At 41.1% G+C, this 21,913-nt stretch overlaps 1 protein-coding gene across 2 annotated transcripts in view; it reads left to right on the top strand.

Moving 5' to 3' along the window:
- The window catches only part of EPB41L3 (erythrocyte membrane protein band 4.1 like 3), a 157,511-nt gene that overhangs the window by 17,254 nt on the left and 118,344 nt on the right, over positions 1 to 21,913 (top strand). Inside the window, exon 1 of one of the 2 annotated variants that reach the window (XM_087707228.1) lies at positions 1,761 to 1,993. The exons of the other annotated variant lie outside the window; for it this stretch is intronic. The gene's annotated coding sequence lies outside the window, so the exon portion shown is untranslated. Of the gene's footprint in view, positions 1 to 1,760; positions 1,994 to 21,913 lie in introns of those variants that run through there. 2 annotated transcript variants of the gene reach the window in all.

Raw genomic sequence — 21,913 nt, 5'->3', positions numbered from 1 at the left:
GCCTGAGCCCTCTGGAATTGTTTTTCCTGGGCCTTCTGGCATCTCATAGCCATCTTTTCCTCAGCCTTAGAGGCCATCCCCGGTTTGGGCTGTTTCCCTTTGAAGGGGGCGACCACCCCATTACCCTTGGCCACAGGATTGGGCCTACTGCGTTTACTGGGAGTGGGCGCGGTCTGAATGTCCTCTTGCCACTCCGCAATGCTGCCATGAGGGCTGGCTTGCTTCTTCATGGTGTTGGTAAGCAGAAGGTGCAGGCCTGAGGGAGGATGGGCCTAGGCCAATCGCTGGGCCTCCGGTGGTATTGGGCCCAGGAGCGTTAGCAGGGAGAGGCTGATTGGAGCTGGCTGGAGAGGTAGCCGAGCACCCACAGATCCGCACTGAGGCAGGTAGGGTGGTTTGACAGGCCAAGGTTCCCTGTAGCCGCTGGAGAAGGAGTTGGAGGGAGAGAGCCTGCCTGGCCACCCAGAGCAAGGCCCTGCGCTTATGGCAGCCCTCCGCGGCAATCTGCTGAGTTGGACAGGCTGTGCGGCCAGGCTGGAGCCCAGGAAGTGAAATCGCGCCAAAATTGCTATCCAAAATGGCGGCCGTTTGCTCGCGCGCGCCTGGAGCAACGTCGGGGCTTCAAGGAGTCTAGCACTCCTTGCAAGGGGAATCCTAGCTGCCTACCTCACCGCTTAAATTCGCAGGCGTCCACCAAGCGAGTCCCAACGTGAAGAACTGCCCAAAACAGCTCCTGGGATGGTAACGCTCCAGGGAGCCTGCCCGCGCGATTTGGAGGCAAACGGAAGAAACGGAAGGAAGGACAAGCACTGTCTAAAGAACTAAAAACATCCAGAAATGGAAAAATAAGGAGCTAGAAGGATCGGGGTCCAGCTTGTTGCCCAAGTACTGGAGCCCCAGAAAAACGTCCTGTAGGGCAACTGAGTTTTTTGAAGCTGAGCCTCTGAGGTAAGCAAGAGGCGGAGCTACAATAAAATTTAAACTCAGTTCCTTGGGCAGCAAGCTGAAGTTAACCTGTGCTTGGACACTCCAAGCAGCGCCTAGGAGAAATATAGTATTCATCACTGGAAGCTTTCAAGGAGACCCTGGAAAAGCCACTTGTCAGAAATGGTATAGGGTCTTCTGCTTGAGCAGGGGGTTGGACTAGATGACCCACAAGGTCCCTTCCAACTCTGTTATTCTGCTATTATATGGGGCAATTGATATTTATTTGTAGTTATTATCTTTGACCCAAAATTTTCTTGTGAAGAAAGCAACGTAGATCAAAGGTGGACAGCTCTTCAGATGTTTTGGATTATAGCTTGGTCTATCTCCTGGCATTGGCATGCTGGCTGAGGTTGATAGTAGTTGAAGCTGGAAGCATCTGTTGTGTTCCAGGTTTGTCTGTGTCTGCTGCAGATTTAAAGCCCAAATAAAAACAGTGCCACATATCAGGAAAGGAATGTGTTGTCTGGCACTTTATTTTTAAAATAAAATACCTACATTTCTCAAAGTAAACCCTATTCTTTTTTTAAGCCTCTTCTTTTACATTAATTTACTTGATAGTTTTTTGCTATCTGTCTCTAGTCCAACTCTCTCAACTCCCATTGTTCACAACATCATGTTATCATTAAGCATTCTCTTCCTTTCTTCTTTGGCATTTTTGCGTGGCTTGAACTTTGTCTTATTTTTTTCTTTGTAGGTTCAGTTTATTCATCTAAATCACAGTCCTTTTATTTTTTTTAAAAATTCCTTTTCTAATCAGTACTTGGGTTTTCTTTATCAGCTCAATGGAACTTTGAAATAATAAAAAAAAAAGAACCATTGAAGGATCAGCTATTAAGTGGCATCAACACAACACTATTAATATTTAATATGGTAATCGTAAAATGATTACTATTCAATTATTAACTTTGTTTTCCTTCTTTTTACACATGCTTTTATGACTTGCCTGCTACTGAAATGTGGACGTGTTACAATAATCTGATGATGGTGGTCATATGGAAACATTGTGGTAAGTTCTGAAAATATTGTGAAATAAGAATATTGCATGAAGTTAAGAGGACAGTTGCCAAAAGAAAATGTGTACTCAACAATGAACATTGTTTTTTAAATTTTGGTTAAGTACATTTGACTTTTAGTGTGTAATTTAAAATTTTATTGCCATTTTTTTCGATAGCGTAAACATATGCTCTTTCATAATCTAGCTGTATTTCTGCTATTTATAGGTAAAAATAGGATATTGTGGATTTGAAGCTTAATTGTGCTCATCTTCTTTTTGACTGCTACTCAGGATTTTCCCCCTACTTTTATGATACATAATTAGCTTATAAATCATTTTGCTATAACAGATACTAGCTGATTTCACATTTGAGTACCAATGATCTCTGCTTTAGATTCTTTTTTGAAGTTAAAGAAAACTTTATTAGTTTCAGAAACTAATGACTCCTGACCTCAGGAAGATACATCTGGCATGTGATTTCATGCAAATTCACCTAAGCAATATTTATTTTGGGTGGAGGGGTTGAAGGGAGAGGCAGAAGCAGATTTGATGTACTGCAACTAATCTTAAAACTTAATCTTAAATTTGATATAGGATAATCTTGAAATGAAATAATATGCCTGTCATAGATAAGGTAGTAGAATAATAATAAAATTAGATCAAAGAAATTCCAGGCCTGGATAACAAGCTAGGCAGCAGCTAACGGGGGTATGTTTTATGTCTGATAATTATAAAGTTCACTAGCGAAATTGAAAAAAAAAGTTAACCATAATAAGCAAATGCATCCAGTGGAAATATGATAAGAGCAATTATGCAATAGAAATGGAAATGCAATATCATTTCAGAGCACCTGGAAGTCCTAATTTATTTAAGTCTTCTGATCCAAATCCTGTATGATACAGGTTCCGAAATAGCTTGACAAAGAAACAAGTGACTTGCACCATCACTGAAACATCATCTGTGTTTTGTGCTTCCTCTCATTTTGAAAATTCTGAAGTGGAAAAAAAACCCCGCTTCATTGATTAAGAAATTATTTTCAGGATTAATTGTTTTCTTCTTTCATCATCTATTGCAAGGGTGTCAAACTCGTGTCGTCATGGTGTCGTCATGTGACCTATTGTGATTTTCTTCCCCTTCATTGAACTGGGCAAGGGTGTAGCCAGCATGTGACTCATCCAGCCCTTGGGCCGTGAGATTGGCAGCCATGATCTATTGAGTCACAAAAAAAAAAAACCCCTTCCAACAGTTAAGCAAATTGTTACCAAGGAATAAATTTTTACTGAAATTACTTGAATCAGTGAAGTAGAATGGGAATATATTACAATTTTAAAAATAAAACTAGGAATCAATAACATTGTCTCATTATGGTGCTCTTATTTTTTTTTTTACCATAATGAGACAAGGCTGTATTAGTTGTGTTTGTAGAATAAAATAACTGATAATTAAATAGAGAGAAAAAGGAAAAACAGAATATACAAAAGAAAATAAACCGTAAAGATTTACTAACTTTTGCAACTACTAACAACTTGATCTCATACAATGATTGCCTGGATTGTTAGGTAATCAGGTCCAGTTATTAGTTTGGCAGCTGAGTGTTGATTATTTAATGATTTATGTTCAAAGCAGCATGCCTTAATCAATGACTGAAGAAAACTTCTGTATGGCTAGTAGCTTTGGCTGAGTATTAATTAGACTGCAAGAGAGATCTGTTTCTCATTTCCTTGGCACTAGAAGCTGGCTTACATTAATTGCTTACCAACTTTTAGGTCAAATTTCTAAAGGATTTCAATCATTTCCTGACTATATCCAAACTTCTTGGTTAGAAGTGTATAAAAAGTCAGTGAGAGGTACAGCTCTTCATTTTATAGACCAAGACAGTTGCAGTTTATAAATGGAATTAAACTAAGAGGGATGCCATGTGTCACATTAATGTTGATAGTAAATATGCTATGAAAAACAGAAACATGAGGAGATCTGGTCATAGATAGCTTACTAATGTACTGTAAAAACAAATGATTCAGGCTTGGATTTGTTATCTAAGATGCTATAGGTTTATACACTGAAAGTCTGTCATTTCTTGGGTACATATTTAACTCCTTTCAAAACTTTTTGCAAGTGTTGTTGTTCCTCTGGATTTGGGACATAGAAGATTCTGGTTTTGTAATGTGCTCATTTATCAGGTTGCTAGTACCTCGATAGAGATGTACTAGAGAAGAAGTTATGGTATCAGTTACTATACTTTTGGAACTTTACATTATGGAGTTAATTTTTCATTGACTGGGTTGTTTATATTTAAGTTGCCATGAGACGTTTGTATGTATCAGGAACAGAAAGTTCATTTATAGTATGTAACACTGTGGCACAATTTTAGTTGGGGAAAAGTACTCCAAAATCTTGATTATTGAGTTTTGCATAGAAAGAAAAGGCCATAAAGTTGGTTTGGGGGAAAAAAACCATGTATAAATTTTGTTTATAAAATATTGAGGTACAATTCATGCTTGATATTATTTGTGATGGTGGTAGAAAAGGGGAGAAATATTCACGAAAATAAAACTTTTTTTACTTGTGCCCTTTTCTTGTATGAAATTGATAACAGATTTTTCTGGTAACAGTAACAAGTACAACAAACTGTGATGCATACTTCAGTTCATCATACATTGTAGTTGGATTTTCAGTTTTCCTGCTGTAGTAAAATCTTGAACAGTACTTCTTTTTAAATTTTAAAACACTTTGATGTGGCTAATTTAGTTGAAATATAGAATTGTGATTGCTAAAAGGTTAACGATAGGCACTAAGCAAACATTTTTTAATATTACTCATGAGTCTTTTCTGGTGTTCTGTACTGTGGGCCATCTTAACATCTTGGGAACCTTACTATTGATAGATTTTAAGATTAATGCATGAAATGAACTGAAACGTAAAGATAGCTGTCTAAAATGTTAGTCAGAGCCTGACTAAAGTATCTATTTTTCCAAAATATGTCCAATACAGGGATTCAGTGTGTAACTTTAGAATGTTCTTTTCTCTTATAATGTTTTCCCCAACTTATTTTTTTCCAATAAAGCGATCTGAAGACTGATTTAGCCTTCCTAAATGAGATTTTGGTCTTTCATCCACCACTTCATTTGATGACTTTTTGCATTATTCCATCTTTTCTCAGGTATTCTCATTGGCCGCATTTCCTGAGCTTGACCTGTGCTCCCCTAGTTCTTAGCCATTGACCCAGGTTAAGAAAAAAGTCAAAAGCTAGGAACCAGTAATTCTTGTCTTTAATGAGGAAAGGGAATTTTTCTGTTTTGCTTTTTTGTTTCTTATAAGGAAGTAATATGCAAATGTCGACTCTGTTCAAAGTTGCTTGCTCCGAAATAACATTTAAGTTGCATTTTCTTGCCTGTTAGCCCGAAATATAAGATGCAGCAAACAAATCATGCTGAAAAATTATTTTTGTATTTTTTATGTGTATGGAGATCATTGTTCCTTCTTGTTCTTTTTGCATTTAAACCATAGCTATTCATTTCAAGTTGTTGGAGGAATAATAGTGCTGATGAATGAGTATTTAGTCTGTCACATAAAAGATTAGCTTTAAAGAAAATGAAGCAAAGAAAATTACAGTGGCAAAGGTTGCTAAATTACACTTGCACAGGAAGATGTTCATGATAAGGAAGTAGTTAAATAGTTCCATTTGGAAAGAAACTGCAAGCTGTGGCCTACACTTTATGTGTCAGCATAATGAGGAAACAATTGATTCATAAGGTTAGTGGAGCATTGTAGGTGCTAACAAAATAGAAAATCTAAGAGATAATTTAAAGCAATGAATCCTTTCTCTGTGTCTCCTTATGGAGAAATAAACGAGGCTGCCCAAAGCAACCGCTGGTAAATCTAGGCTCCTTTTTCCCTATTTTTCATATTAAACAAAACTTCCCGTTTATCAAAGTCATTGGTCAGTTTCATGGGTCCTGATATTGATGGCCACAACACTTGAATATTTTAACTTGCAAATGTATGAAGCGTATATGGTAAAGCATATAAATTAATGAAGTGAAAGAGTGAAAAATTGTGTGATAATGAAACTGAAGGAAAAGGAAAGGCTCTGATCTGAGTGAAAATTTTATGCTACAATCTAATAGAGAGGATTTGATTAATTGTCATTTTACAACCCTATAATCCCTTGCTTCAGGGTGGGGTCAGGACGACTGAATGGAACTGAGTATTTACTGGCCGGGTGCCCTTCCTGATGCCTATGTGGAGTTTACAGCAATTTTCTTGTTGTGCTCTGATAGAGAAGCATCTGTCACTACCCCACACAGTTGGAAATAAAAATGTAGATTTAATTATAAGTGAAATTTGTTAAAAAGTGTAAATTGTAGTAAGCTATATAATTGTGTGTGTGTGTATGTGTGTGTGTTTGTGTATGTATAGTATGTAAATATAAAAATAGAAATTCATACATAGATGATAATTATATACTCTCCAGTGAATGGTAGTTATAAAAATAAATAGAGAAACAATCAAGGTAAAATTACATCACAGAGTGCCAGAGAAGTGTGCAAAATTACACTAAATGGGAAACTTGAGGACAGTTGCCTTATAGAATGGTATATTCTATATAGAGAGACCAAATAAATCAAGTTTCAGATGTGGAGAAAAGGGCTGAATAAGAAGAGTTCAGCAAAGGTAATATAATTAAGCATAAAAACGATTCAGTAATTTGGAATGAAACTGATATAAAGAAATGCTGCAAGAACTATTTTAGAGATTTGGATGGGAAGGATAATAATAAATCAAAGGGTGAAACTGAAAAAAATTTTACACGTCCAAGAACAATTATGAAAAGGAATTTATAAATGCTGTGAAAATGTTGAAAAATGGTAATGTTGAAAATATAGATCAGCGGTCCCCAAACTTTGAGGCCTAGCTGATAGGGGAGAGGGAGGCTGTGCCAGTGGCGGGCTTGCACATGCATGTGCACACACAGTCTTTGCATGACAGGTGAGCTAATGCATATATGTGCAGCTTGATTTGTGCAAGCATGGGCAAGTTTGTCTGTGCATGCACACGCTCCGGCCACCACTCAGACGGCCCAATTTCAAATAGGTCATGGCCCTGTACTGGGCCATGTCCTGACAGTAGGGGACAGTAGGGGACCCCTGATGTAGACGGTGTAGCTACAAAAATATTAAAATAATGGGTGTCATTTGCTTATGAATTGGCTGTGTGACTTGTTTATTAAATCTGTTGCCTGACAATTTGGAGAATGTGATTGTTACATTATGTATAAATAGCAAAAGTAAATGCCAAAATGTACACCCACCCCTTTGTCTCTTTGTCTTCAGTGATCATCCAGTTGTGTCAGTCCAAATGTTAGCAAGTAAATTGCAGAAGTATTTGCTTATAAAATATGTTTGGGAAGATGTTCATCAGAATTCTGATTGAAAGGATATGAAAAGTGGCAAATTTGGAAAGGGCATTGTGGTTTATGCTGGTCAAATGGTATACAGGCCAGGTATTAGCTTCTTAGCGATCCACTGAAAATGTAGGGATATTGGATTTCAAAAAGAATTACTTCTTGAGATCCACAAAAGAACAGAATATAACATCTCTTTGCTTAAATATCACATTTTTTTGTTAAACTGTTCTTTTATATTTTAATAAACCTTATACATTATAATTATACTAGTCTCCCTTTATTTATTTATCAGCATAAATATAGCAAATGTAACAAAAATGCAACAGTAAAAAATATTGGGTTTCTGTCTGGATGGTCTCTTGTGACGAGCCTAATGACAGAGAGTGGAAGTGTGACCTTCCTCCCATACTTGGGCATACCAGGGGTTGTGACTTTAAGTATATACCTCCCACCCTGGCTGGCTGATAAAGGAGTCGTTCTCTGTAGCTCAAATGGTTAATTCCCTGCCTGGGAGGCAATGGAGCACAGGTTCGATTCCCAAACTTGGGTATGGCTAGCTGATGAGAGCTAAATAGCTTGAAATAGATCTATACTAGTCTCCCTTTATTTATTTATCAGCATAAATATAGCAAATGTAACAAAAAGGCAACAGTAAAAAATATTGGGTTTCTGTCTGGATGGTCTCTTGTGACGAGCCTAATGACAGAGAGTGGAAGTGTGACCTTCCTCCCATACTTGGGCATACCAGGGGTTGTGACTTTAAGTATATATATATACTTAAGTATATATATAGGCAGAAATCTTAGCCATTAGGCCACAGGCTCTTATCTGTTATCAGCGAAGCCAGGGTGAAAGGTATCTATTAGATTTTTTTTTATTTTATTTTTTTGCAACCCCTGGTAAGCCCCAATTATGGGAGGAAGCTAACTGCTTCCATCATCTGTCAATCGGCTCGTCACAAGAGTCCATCATGACAGAAACCCAATATTTTTACTGTTGCCTTTGTTACATTTGTGTTGTATTTGTGCTGATAAATAAATAAAGGGAGACTAGTATAGATCTATTTCAAGCTATTTAGCTCTCATCAGCTAGCCATACCCTTACTGGAATTCGAACCTGGGCTATATTACGTACTAGGCAGAAATCTTAGCCATTAGGCCAGTATATATAAGGTCATTATATATACTGAATATATGCATGGTCTTGGCGTATTCTGGTCTTTTCCTGTGTAAGATTGAGAGTATCTTGGTGCCGTTTTAACAACGTCCCACTCGCCATCTTCAGGCTGGTGCTTTCGGCATCGTGCTTGTGCGAGCAAAGCGTGATCAGAGCTGCCGTTTTTCTATAAATATTGGTGGGGGTGTGTGGAGTGCTGGCTTTGTTGCTGTAAGTGGATTGGTTGGCTATGTTGTAACATCTTGATTAGTTGATGGAGTTAACCCTAACCCAAACCCATCCCATAGACCAAATGCAACCACCATCCAGAAGCCAAACGATGGCAGCATCATCAACTGCTGCACCCCCTCCGACCGCCACACAAAGCAAACTGACACACACCATGAACACATGGCCAGACTGCAAACTCGGAGCCAAACCAAAGCTCAGGATGTTACACCACAGCCATCAGCTCAGGACATTACATCACAGAACTCAGGAGGTTACAACACAAAGGTTCAGGATGTTACAATGCAGCCAATCCCCCAGGAGGTTGCAGCACAGGTCTCAGGATATCACTACAATAGAGCTCAGGATATCATCACACAGTCCATTACCCAGGTCGTTACAACACAAAAGAACAATAGGCACACAGCCAGTACCTCAGCCACACAGGATGTTACAAAACAGCCAGCACTCCACCACCCCCAATATTTATAGAAAGACGGCAGTTCCAATCATGCTTTGCTTGCTCAAGCACGAAGCTGAAGGAGCCAGCCTGAAGATAGCGTTTGGGACCTCATCAAAACGTCACCAAGATACTCTCAATCTTACACGGAAAAAGACCCAAATACGCCAAGACCTGCATACCTGTACCTGTGAAAATCTATGAAAACACACACACACACACATACAAACACACTCATTATCTTGCAGATCTAGATAGTTTTTAGTAGTTTTAAATAATGTGGAAATAAATGAGAAGCCCTTTGTAGCAACTGAATATCTTTTGTAAAATTGTAATAGCTTTAATTCACAAATCAATCTTTTGACTTTTTTCCATGTTTCAGAAAATGGAATAATGAAAAATCCCTTGTACCAAATTTTATCATTATAATTAAATTTAAAGTTATCTTTTCCTATAGATTTTGTTTCTGGAAACCTATTTTTAAGTCCATTGTAATAGTAGTTTACCCTGGGTTACAGGTAGCCCTTGATTTAGGACTGTATTTAAGTCTAGATTTAGAGTTGTCAGTCATGGCGGCCATTAAGTGGATCAACACATGACAGCATCCTATTTTACAACCTTTTCTGAATGAGTATTTTTTGCCAGAAACCAAGTAAATGGTAGAAGCCAGTAAAAGACACTGAAAATTGCAATATTTTCACTTGACTGCTGCACACTGAAAATGGCTGTAAAAACAAGCTGCTTCCCAGGTCCGAAATGTAATCATGTGACTGGTGTGTGTGTGTGTGTGTGTGTGTGTGTGTGTGTGTGTATGTGTGTGTGCAGCTGTTGGAACTTCAGAATTAGGTCATATCTTTTTGTGGTTCCAAGATTGAATGGTAACTAAGTGACTGGTGGTTAAACAAGGACTGCCTGAACTTGCATTATGGTTGATTTTAATTCTGGTAAAACAGAATTAGTAACTCATTTTGTCAGTTCTGAATTGGATGAAACAAAGGATTGACATTTTTGAAGTTAGTGACTTGTTCCACCATGTAAAATATTTATGACTTACAGCAACTTCTTGGGGCTGTACCATTTCAACTCAAAATTGGGCATACTTTTTTATCTCCTACTCTATTTACACACCGGATCGCTAATAAAGAAGAAGCTGTTCTGTTTGTCTCCTAGGGTTCTTTGTAGCTGCTTTGATCTCTCCACCTAGGAGAGATCTGTAGTTTCCCAATATCTTTTCCTCCAAGCTATTGTATTACTGTTGCAAAAATGCAACTGCTAATCAGTTTTTCAGACTGCTGAATGTTAAGAACAGCTATCAAAGAAGCTTGCTGAGATAGGACTGCCATGTCTGAGCTTCAAAAAAAAACAACTCTACACAGATTGCACTTTGAATTGTAATTGTTGATATTCTGTCAGCTAAATACAGACTATATGGAAGCACTTGTGGTATGGAAGAAAACAGACTACGGTGGAATGTGGCCAGATTCCTCAGTTCACCCCTGCATTTGTGCTTATCTGAGAGCTGGGTGGGGAGGTGTGTCCCCTGCCAAGTGTCCCGTCCTGCTCTCCCCTCTGCCTCCTCTCGGGAATGGGAGTTGCCCAGGAGTTTGCCACACACGGCTTGCCGGATGTAGTTGTGTCCGACAATGGCCCGCAATTCTCCTCCACGACGTTCCAGGAATTCCTGGCCGTGCAAGGGATCCGCCATGTGCCAGTCGCCCCTTACCATCCGGCCAGCAATGGCCAGGCGGAGAGGGCAGTCCGATCGGCCAAGGAGGCTTTGGGCCGCATGGACCGTGGTGACTGGCTGGCAAGAGTGGCTGCTTACCTTATGGGTCAGCATTCCACTCCTTGCCCTATCTCTCGGAAGAGCCCCGCGCAGCTCCTGATGGGCCGGCGCCTGCGGACTACCCTGGATAGACTGCACCCTCTCTATTCAGGGGCACAGCCTGGCCACCTGGGGGCCCCATCCTGCACCTTTGGGGAGGGGGACCTGGTCTGGGCCAAGAGCTACTCGGGGGATCCTAGGTGGGTGCCTGCCACCTTCACCGCAATAACTGGTCCCTGTTCCTACAGGGTCCACCTACCAGATGGCACCGAGTGGTGGCACCATGTGGACCAACTAAGGCACCGCCTACCACCAGAGGCCTCAACTCAATCCAACCCGCCGAGGCCGGCCACTGTTGCCCAGCAGCCAGCCTCATGCCCACCACCGCACTTGGCCTCTGTTCCCCATGAGGCCTTCCCCCAGTCAGGCCTCTCCTACCCAGTTACCGCCTCCCGGCAACCATTTGGTTCTCCAGCTCAGACCCACCTTGCATTCCCCAGTTCACCACTACCAGGCCTTCCGCCACCAGGCCTTCCCCTCCCAACCGCCGTATACTGGCAAGTTTGTATTCACCTGCCTGACAGGCCACGCCCACGCTGGCCGGCCTACCTGTTTCTGGGATTCCGCCCTCCAGACTAGGCCTTCGTGGTGTCACCCAGAGCTCCACTCCCTTCGGGGAGGAGCTGTAACAGGGACGTCTTACCTCTCCAGCGCTGCCTCCTAAATTGAGGCGTTTGGGCCTGTCCACCGTTGTCCTGCTTATCTTCACGAGTATGCATGCACTACATTTCCGCATGCGCCCTCGCTGGGGGGGGGGGAAGAAGTGTTTAGTCCTCACATGTACGACTGACAGCCAGCAACAGCCAAGCTGCGCCTGTTTGGCTAAGGCGCGGCTGGCTGAGCACGGGCTGTCAGACACGCGCCCATTGGCCTCCCTGCTTGACAGCTCCGTATAAAGAGCTGTCAAGCAGGGCAGGGTCCCAATCTACCACTTGCTAGTTCTGCTGTTCAGTCTGTTCTAATAAAAGCTGTTAGAGTTACCTCAGGAGCCTCCTGCCTCGTTTTTCCTCGGTCCACTTCAATTTTCATTATGTAAAAGTGTCGGTGAGGTCAGTGCCTGCTAAGTTCAAAACTGAAATGATTTGCAGCAGTAGGACAACTAACAGTATAAGTACTGCATGTATTATTCATAAAATGTGCCAGATTTTCCTAAATTTTAGAACCCAGTTGCATATGGCGATGTTTATCTCGATTATGTTCCATCTTCTTTTGCAATGCATTGCATATGGAGGGGCACTTGAAAAGTTCCAGCTGTTGTACTTGGTGCAAAATGTAGCAAATGTAGCAATTAGGCTGCTAATCAGTACACAATCCAAAGATCGTGTGATGCCTACTGAAAGACCTTGATTGATGCTTTCACAATTTAAGTAGTGGCATTGGCATTGACCTTTGAAATCCTAAATGGTCTGATTAAGAGGCCTTCTTTCTTTGTAAGCATCACCAAGACAGTCCTCTCAAGGATCATGTCCCTGCTGTCTGAAGCTTCTGAGTTTGGATACATAATTTTTTCTGCCTTGCTCCAGGTTATCTTTGACCCAGTGGTGGGATTCAATTTTTTTTACTACCGGTTCTGTAGGGGTGGCTTTGTGGGCGTAGGTGTGGCTTTGTGGGTGTGGCAGGGAAATGATACTGCAAAATCCCCATTCCCTCCCCATCCCACTAACCTGCTTTCCAACTCCATTCTCCTGTTCATGGCAACAAAAGAAGATCAGCTGGGAGGCAGTGTGGGCAGGGCCAGCCTATTTGCCAGTTCGCCAAACTACTCAAAATTTCTGTTACCGGTTCTCCGGAACCTGACAGAACTGGCTGAATACCACCTCTGCTTTGACCCCATTTTAAGGAAATCCTACGACATGTCCCATTTGCTAGACTTTCTCATTTTATATTAATTTGGTCCATTCTAACTTACATTTGAACTTTTTATGGTCAGTTGGCCACCTGGGACTGGCCAAAGCAGAAGGGGAGAATGTACATTATTGTTTTAAAGAATCTTGTGATATGTAAAAGATATATTGTATGACAGTCTTTCAATATATAAAATTAAGACTATTGTGCATCATACCAGGGTTTTTTAGATTGTGACCAGTCTATTCCTCCATCCAATTTATTATTTTATGATAATTCTATTTTTTTTTCAGTTGTGGGTAGATGTAAAAGAAACCCTTAATCATTAAGTTTATATCTTTTCCTCTGCATCGTGATCCCAGTCTGGATTGAATCATCATGCATTAAATGAATTGGAAGAAGAGGCTGTATTTTATCTATTGCATAATGTGTCTTCAGGATGATAAATGCAGTTAGCAAATTACATCATTCTAGAGAAAAATATTTGAATGTTGCGCAAGAGGCATCTGTGGCTGATTTTTATTTATACTCAGATATTCCAGATTAGGACAGAGACATTATTGTATTTTTCTTTCAACTCAATGGAATGTTGAATTTTTGTCAGTAGGACAGTTCTTCAAAAACTCAACAGAATGGATTTTCTATTACTGGGGGGAAAACCCAATAGTAGAAATATCAAGTTTGAAAATGGAACTATTTAGGCAGGGGCTGTGGAGCAAAAATAAAAAATCTTGAAATTTCTATGGGAGATGCAGTTGGAGAGTAGTTCTGATTACATGACGATACAGAGTGGTGTGTATGCTCTGTGCTTTCCATTGCACATATACCCGACATAGCTCTGTAAACACAATAGGAAAAAAGAAATAACAGAGACACACAGGGCCACAATACACAGCTTTGATATGATTCAAATGCCTCCGGTGGCCACGGTGGAAATGGAATGGAAAGAATCCTAGAAACTATGTTCCGCCTGCTTTGCCCGTATTTTTTTAAATTTTATTTTTGGATAAGAAGAGTTAAAAGTAGCCATAAATAATATCTCTTTTAAGAAAGTTATATTTATATATTATTTATTGTCTTTATTGTCTGAGGTGGTGCAGTGGTTAGAATGCAGTATTGCAGGCTAATTCTGCCGACTGCCAGCAGTTTGATCCTCACCGGCTCAAGGTTGATTTCAGCTTTCCATTCTTCCGAGATTGGTAAAATGAGGACCTAGATTGTTGGGGCAATATGTTGACTCCCTAAACTGCTTAGAGAATGCTGTAAAACACTGTGAAGCAGAATATAAGTCTAAGTACTATTACTATTATATCACAGAAAGAATATTATGGAAGCATTTTGTGAGACAGCCAAATAGCAACTCTGAATTACACGTTCATTTATCTAAACTACTCACATAGGTATGCGAATGCAGACTGGTTTCTTCAGGTGAAAGAATAAAACACATGGTTATTTTTCAATAGAACATTAAAAAAAAAAAATTTCATAGTATTAGTTCTGATATTGTTTTACATTTCCATATCCCAGAGTTGATGGGAGGAAATTTGGTTCATCAGAGAGTAAGAAAGGAAGTTGAATTGTTCACATGAAATGTATCCACAATCATCCAAGGAGTCGCCTTCTGCCTTTGTAATTTTCCCATTGTATAATGGGCTTATGATGCTGTGATTGATGCCAAATGAAGTTATATTGCCCTGGCAGAGTTATTATTCTTTTTTTAAGTATTCAGAGACTGGGTTGAAAAAGAGTGAGTTGTTGCCTTGGTAGTTCAGTGTGTCATCAGTTCTATAAATATCCATCTTATTTAATTCACTTGTATAACTTTTTCACTTTTGTATTTTCATCATATGGCACTTCAAAACCACATATGCTAAATACTTGCTGTTCCTTTTTATAAAAGCTACTGCAGAAGAATGTAAATTTCCATACGGAGCATTTTATTTTAGTTTTATCAGACATTTATGATAGTATTTGGAGGCCAAGGTAGGTGAAACTGGTGGTTAAACATTTAACAACTGGTACAGATAATAATTTGTCATGATTATTAGATAAGAGTATAGTTTTTAAAGTTATTTTGAAGACTGTTTCAAATTCAGACTTGAGAGACTGGCTCCACCTAGTGTTTTACTAAAATTACAGTTGTTGAATTACAGTTTTCAACAATAAAAATAAAGAATGGGACCCAATCATGTATACAACTAAGAGATTGAAGTAGTATTCATCCAACTAAGTATTTACACTTTTTCAAATATCAGTAATATTCAATGATCAAATATTCCTATTGCTATGAATATTACTGTTATTATTTACTCCACAAAGCAGGACTGGAGACTTAATGAACGGTTAAATTAATAAACTGGAATAAGTAACAGAGCCGTGGTGGCACAGTGGTCAGGATGTAGTTTATCAATATTTTCTCCTAATATTTAACCAATCCCTTCCTTTTTCTTTCCATTTGTATGACTGCATTCATTAAGTTGCCATTCATCACTGAACAATGAAAATATATTTTATTAACAGGATCAGAGATTGACTTGTATTCATATCTTAGCTCAAATTTGCCCAGGCTATAAGTGATCTGAGAAAGAAAATTTTATATATTACAAGCTGTTGGATCCAAAAATGTGTGCTGTTGGATTTAACAAACCCAACATTAAATGCATTTTATTAAGAGAAACAAGATACCCTTGAATCCAAGCAATTCATTTATTTATGTAATGGTTTTAATTTCAAGAGAAAAAGACATTGTTCAAGGAAAATTGGCATATTCCTGAAATAGTGATTTTTGCACAAGCCTGATAAAAACAGCATGAGGTACATTGGGTTGCAAGAGAATAAAAGACCCAAAATCAATCATTGTGCTTCACAGGCAAGAGGAGAGCCAGCCCAAGTAGATCAACAGAGTTTTTGACTTCCAGCAGAAATGATAGGAGGGAGAGAGAAAATTCCTAACACTTCAGTAGCTTTCATTCATAAACAGGATCTCAGTGGGGTGAAAAGTCAATTCTGTAAGCTTAACCTCTGTCCACTTAAAATTTCAATAATGTATGCATTACCAAGTGAATATTTTCTCCTCCATACGTATATTCAGAATCTATGAAAGGTTATGCTAATTTTATTTCATAGGAGAAAATATTGCATGAATCATAACCACAGAACACCAACTCTATATGTTTAATCTGTGGAAACTTTTGGTATCTCTGCTGTAACTAGTGGGCAGATTAATGTGTCCTAGTGCATTGAAAGAGCATTAACTGCCCTTTTGTACTCAAGAATTTTTGTCAACTCATGTTTGGATGACTAATTTAAAAATGAGTAGATGTTTATTGATGTAAGGAAAGCATTGTTGCTAACATCTAACAGCAAGGCAGACCTCTTATGAGTCATCTATGCTTTTGAAAGTAGCACAAAATAAAAACTATTGACAAAAATAGCACAGGTTTTTTCTAAGGTATGTATTTCAGCCTTTGGAGGAGAGGGTGAGGTTGGGTGGTAATAGCTGTGCTTTTAAATAAGCGCTAAATAAGAACAGCACATTAAGAAACACATAATAGTGGTCTTCCTTCTTCAAAAGAAGAGAAAATGGAAAAGGTAATGTGCTATGTATACAGTATTGCTCTATTAACTTCCCAAATCTTAATATACAAAATGTGGAAGTAGAATTGTAATAGAAACTAAAATAACAGGAGTTACACACAAAATGCATTGTATTAACTTTCTATCAACAACCTATGGTAATTAAAAAAAAACAATATCTGTATAAGTGTATCTTGTATGTAAAACATAACATTTTAAAATAGCATCTGTTCTAATACTTGAAAATGATCCTTTCCCTAGCTGGGATTCTAAAGACAGTTATTTTCTGTGTAATTTTCTGTGTTTAAAGAGCATTTTGCATATCTTTTTCCAGTGTAATCCTGTGGGGGTTTTTTTTCAGCAAAAGGCATTACACAAAATTAATAAAAGGGTTGGGCAAATTTCCGGGAATCAGGTAGCTCAGTATACAGTAATTGTGCACAGTTTTCTCTGAAAATCTGATTTTAAAAATGAAAATAGACTTTGCACTCCAAAACCTAAAGAGGCAGCATTTACTAACATTTGCTGGTACATTGATTTTATTAAAATTTGCAGCTCTCTTTAAAATGGATAAAAGGAATATAAATGGAATAAAAATACAGTACTTGTAATAGTAGAAAGATAATTTTCCTTAAAATAATTCTCCTTTACTCTTCTAGTAAAGCTAGAAGATAGAGAAACCCCAAAGTGCCATGGAGCATAGTTCCAGGGGTCTGCATTTAATGGAAAGAGTTGGCAAAATTAAAGAGCTTTTAGTTATGCTTTTTGCCTAGGTCACCATTAAAGCTTCATATGGAAATTTAAAACAAAAAAGAATGGATTTGCATATACTATTGTGCTGCATACAATATATCCATGATAGTGAACCTATGGCACTCGTGCCACAGGTGGCACACAGACCCATATTTGCTGGCATGCCAGCCATCAGCTCCTGATTTTTGGTCTTTTAGAGGGCTGGGGGAGGCCATTTTCACCCTCCCCAGGCTTCAGGAACGCCCCCAGAGCCTGGGGAGGGCAAAAAACAGGCCCAACCGAAAATTCGGAAATGAAGTTCCAGTTGGTCTGTTGGGCCTCTTTTTCTCCCTCCCCAGACTCCAGAGGCTTTCCTGAAGCCTGGAGTGGGCAAAAATGGTCTCCCCTGGCCTCATTGGAAGCTGGAAATGGATCATTATCTAATTTCCGGTTGGCCCGTTGGGCCCATTTTTCACCTTCCCCAGGTTTCATGAAAGCCCCGGGAGCCTGGGGAGGGCAAAAAACGGGTCCAATGGGCCAACCAGAAGTTCAGTAATGATCCATTTCTGGTTTCTGGAGGGCCTCTGGGGAGGCCATTTGCGCCCTCCACAGACTTCAGGAAAATCTCTGGAGCCTGGGAGGGTAAAAACTCCCATCGTGTGTGTGTGTGTTGTGTGCACATGCATGGGGGCCACGCGCACATGCACAGGTTGGCAGGGTGCATTGACTTGTGCATGTGGGCATGGGGACATGCGCTATCGCGCGCGCGCACACACACAATTTTGGCACGCCTTTACAAAAAGGTTCACAATCACTGCAGTATATAGTAAAGTCATGCTGCCCTAAAAGCAATATTAATGATAGTTTGGAATATGTAATATGTAATTTAGGGATCCTAAATTCTAAACCTCAACCTTTGGTTATTACGTATTTTGCAGAAAGTAAATTGATAGTGATCTTCCAGTAAGTAGATGAATTAGCAAGAAAATATAATCCACTAGTAAAATGTCATTTTGTTTCCTGAAACCCTAACCTCTACCTCTTCTTTTCCGGTCCCCTCCTCGTTTATTTGTTCTCTACCTGCTGCAACCATAGCACTATTAGCAATAACAATAGCACTTGGACTTACATACTGCCCCATAGTGTTTTACAGCACTCTTTGGGCAATTTAAAATGTCAGCATCTTGCCCCAACAATCTGGGTCCTCATTTTACCAACATCAGAAGTATGTAAGGCTGAGTCAACCTTGACCCCTGTCAGGATCAAACGCTAGGCTGTGGACAGAGTTTGCCTGCAATACTGCATTCAAACCACTGCGCCAACAGTGGTAGTTTACAGGAATGAAACATAACAAAATATCCACAATAAAACAAATTAAATTATATATTTATAAAGTATAAAGGCCAGACCTATTGGGCAGTTTTCTTTATAGGTGTCACACATCACTGTAAGCCATTCAGAACAGCTTTCTTTCAGCTAATTTGTGGAAGGCCAGAATTCCAGTTCAGATGGAATACTATTTGAAAGATAGATATTTCTATCCGAAAGCAGGGTGTATCAACCTCCATAGTATGGACCTTGCAGAAACTTTTGGCAATATCTTCATCCTGGCAATTTCATCTGCGATGAAAAAGTCAAGTCGGAGGTCAATATCGATTCCAGTTGGGGAGAGTGGTTACCAAGAAGCTTCAGAGTAAAGTTAGAGAAGTCTGTTTACATAACAATTAGAATCTTAAATTGAACTTGAAAGCCAACTGGAAGCCATTGTGGGGATTGGAACACAGGGGTAAAAATTGGTGGTGGCAGGTGACAGCTGATTACTGGTCCAGTGCATTCAAGATGAAGCTTTTGGACAGTTTTCAAAGACAGCCAGCCAGAGGTCGTATTCAGCAGGTTCTGACCAATTCTGGAGAACTGGTAGCAGAAATTTTGAGTAGTTCAGAGAACCGGTAAATACCATCTCTGACTGGCCCTGCCCCATCTATTCTCTGCCTCCCGGGTCCCAGCTGATTGGGAGGAAATGAGGATTTTGCAGTAACTTTCCCCTGGAGTGGGGAGGGAATGGAGATTTTACAGTATCCTTCCCCTGCCATGGCCACCAAGCCAGGCCACACCACACCCACCAAGCCATGCCCATAGAACCGGTAGTAAAAAAAAATGAATCCCACCACTGCAGCAAGCATATTGCCATGTACTAGATGAAAGCATATGCTATTGTTCTAGGGCTCTCCCAACCCATGTAGGATTGGTATTATTTCACACAACAGTATAACATCTTAGGGTCTCAACGCTGTCTGACATTTCTAAAGATGGTTATGTCAGTTCAGAACACTCAAAATTGTCCTCTGTCAGAAAATAGTTGTCTGAGAGTTTTGTTCCTATGGCAACATACTACTTTCATTTGCTTAATAAAGGAACATGTTAGGATAGGTTTCCTTTGAATAACCCAGTTCAACAGGTCTCGTCTGAGATTTCATATACTGTAGGAATGGTTTAATTCAAAAGTTCAGATTCTTGAACATCAACCCCCCCTTCCCAGGGCTACCTAATAGCAGGATTTGGGGGGACTCAGACCTTGTACCATCTGACTGTCCATTTTCATCTTTCCTTCCTCCTTGAACCAGGATGTCCCAGCAGGGACGTGCAGTCACTAGAGGCAGGGGAGGCGGGGTCTCACCAGTCTCCTGAGGAAAAGGAAAGAATTTTAAAGAATTTTTAAAAAATAATTAAAGCCAAGGTAGTTGCTACCAGACTCCAAGTCACAGTGACTTGGAGTCTGTGCTTAGTGTTAACTATAGGAAGAGGCGAGAGAACTATGGGCCTCCTTTGCATAAGGAATTTTTCGCCTTTTAAAAGTTAAGCAAGGGCTAAAAAGCGAAAAATTTTGTTTGCAAAGGAGGCACTGATTCTTCCGCCTCCTGATCTGGGAGCAGCGAATCATGCCTTGTTGCAGTTGAGCACGCTTACGTTGGGCGGGTTATTTCGGAGGGCGCGCTTCAGAGGAGAGAGGAGTAGGGGAGAAGGAGGAGGCTCGCTCTTGTCAGAAGAGACCGCACGAGAGCCTTGCCATCTCTTGCATCCCAAAGTTGGGTGGGTGTGGGAGCTTTGATGGCCCCAATTCTTCTCTAAGGGGGGGGTGTCTCCTGGGGCTGCTGGCTAGATAGACTCCCGAGGAGTGACCCCTTCCCTCCTAGTCCCCCTCCCATCTCCACTTTACCCGGAGAAAAACATGCCAAGAATTTATTTATTTTATTTTTATTTTATTAATTAGACTTATATACCGCTTCATAGGGCTTTCAGCCCTCTCTAAGCGGTTTACAGATTTTTAGCAAATTGAGTCAGCAAATTGCCCTCACAATCTGGGTCCTCATTTCACCCACCTTGGAAGGATGGAAGGCTGAGTCAACCTTGAGCCGGTGAGATTTGAACCGCTGAACTGCAGATAACAGTCAGCTGAAGTGGCCTGCAATACTGCACCCTAATCACTGCGCCACCTCGGCTCCTATGGCAACGAGAGCTGCTCTCCGGCGGCAGCTGGGCAGCCATTCGCCCTGTGGGTCACTGGAAACGTCCGCGCATTTCAGCCAACCATAAAACGCTTAGCCAGGGGTTTCCTTGCAAGAGCCAGGTGGGAGAAGCCCTCGCTTCTTTCTTGTGGAGATGGACACTTTGCATCGCGGGAGCAGCCAAGCACTTTGCTGCAGACCCGGGCGCTTGGTGGCTCCTGCAATGCAAATGCCCCCGCCGCCGCCGAGGCCGACCGCTGCCCCACTGAACTGCTTTGCCAAAGACTGGGAAGGAACTCCGCTGGAGCTGGCGAGTCTTTGAAGAGATGCCCAGCTGAGCGAGGACACAAAGGAGGAGGAGGAGAAAAGGTCTCCCCCGCCATGTCCTTGCCTCCTATCGCGCCACCACATTCAGCCGCCCCCCCGACTGCAACCGAGGAAGCAACACCAGCCACTGCTGCCACTCGAAAGCCGGAGGCGGTGCTGGCGACAGCCCCCCTCGCTTCAGGCAGGCCTCCTCGGAAAGGGCATGGCGTGGCTTCCGAGCGATCCGCCGGCTTCTCCAGTTCCTGGCGCAGCGCCTCCTTGCAGAAGCAGCTGCTGCACGGCAAAGCAGCCCAAGGCATCAGGAACGCCTCGCCGGGTGAAGGAGGGGTGGTGGTGGCAGCAGCGGCTGCTTTAAGAGCCAAGGTGGCGCAGTGGTTAAATGCAGCACTGCAGGCTACTGCTAGATCAGCAGTTCAGCGGTTCAAATCTCACCGGCTCAGGGTTGACTCAGCCTTCCATCCTTCCGAGGTGGGTAAAATGAGGACCCAGATTGTTGGGGGCAATATGCTGACTCTCTGTAAACCGCTTAGAGAGGGCTGAAAGCCCTATGAAGCGGTATATAAGTCTACTGCTATTGCTATTAAGCACTGTCTTGTCTCACAGCCGGGGCCGTTTGGGCCGCCGGCCGCTGGCATGCGCTCCTGCGAGAGCCTCTGCGCGGTGCTGGGAGACCGCTGAGAAGCTTCGCTCCACTTCGCTCAGCCTCAGCCTTCCCCCAGAGGTGATCCTGGTCTTGCATTGGTGGAGTTTAGAGAAGCAGTGGCCGCAGGCTGGGCGGCAGCATCGGTCTCGGCGGCGCACTTTGCATCGC

The sequence above is a fragment of the Thamnophis sirtalis genome, unplaced genomic scaffold (genome assembly GCF_051295495.1).
Source record: "Thamnophis sirtalis isolate CommonGarterSnake01/CBP01778 unplaced genomic scaffold, rThaSir2_p1.2 scaffold_2, whole genome shotgun sequence".
Classification (NCBI taxonomy): domain Eukaryota; kingdom Metazoa; phylum Chordata; class Lepidosauria; order Squamata; family Natricidae; genus Thamnophis; species Thamnophis sirtalis.
Note: the sequence above shows the minus strand (reverse complement) of the source record. Positions and strands in the feature narration are given on the sequence as shown.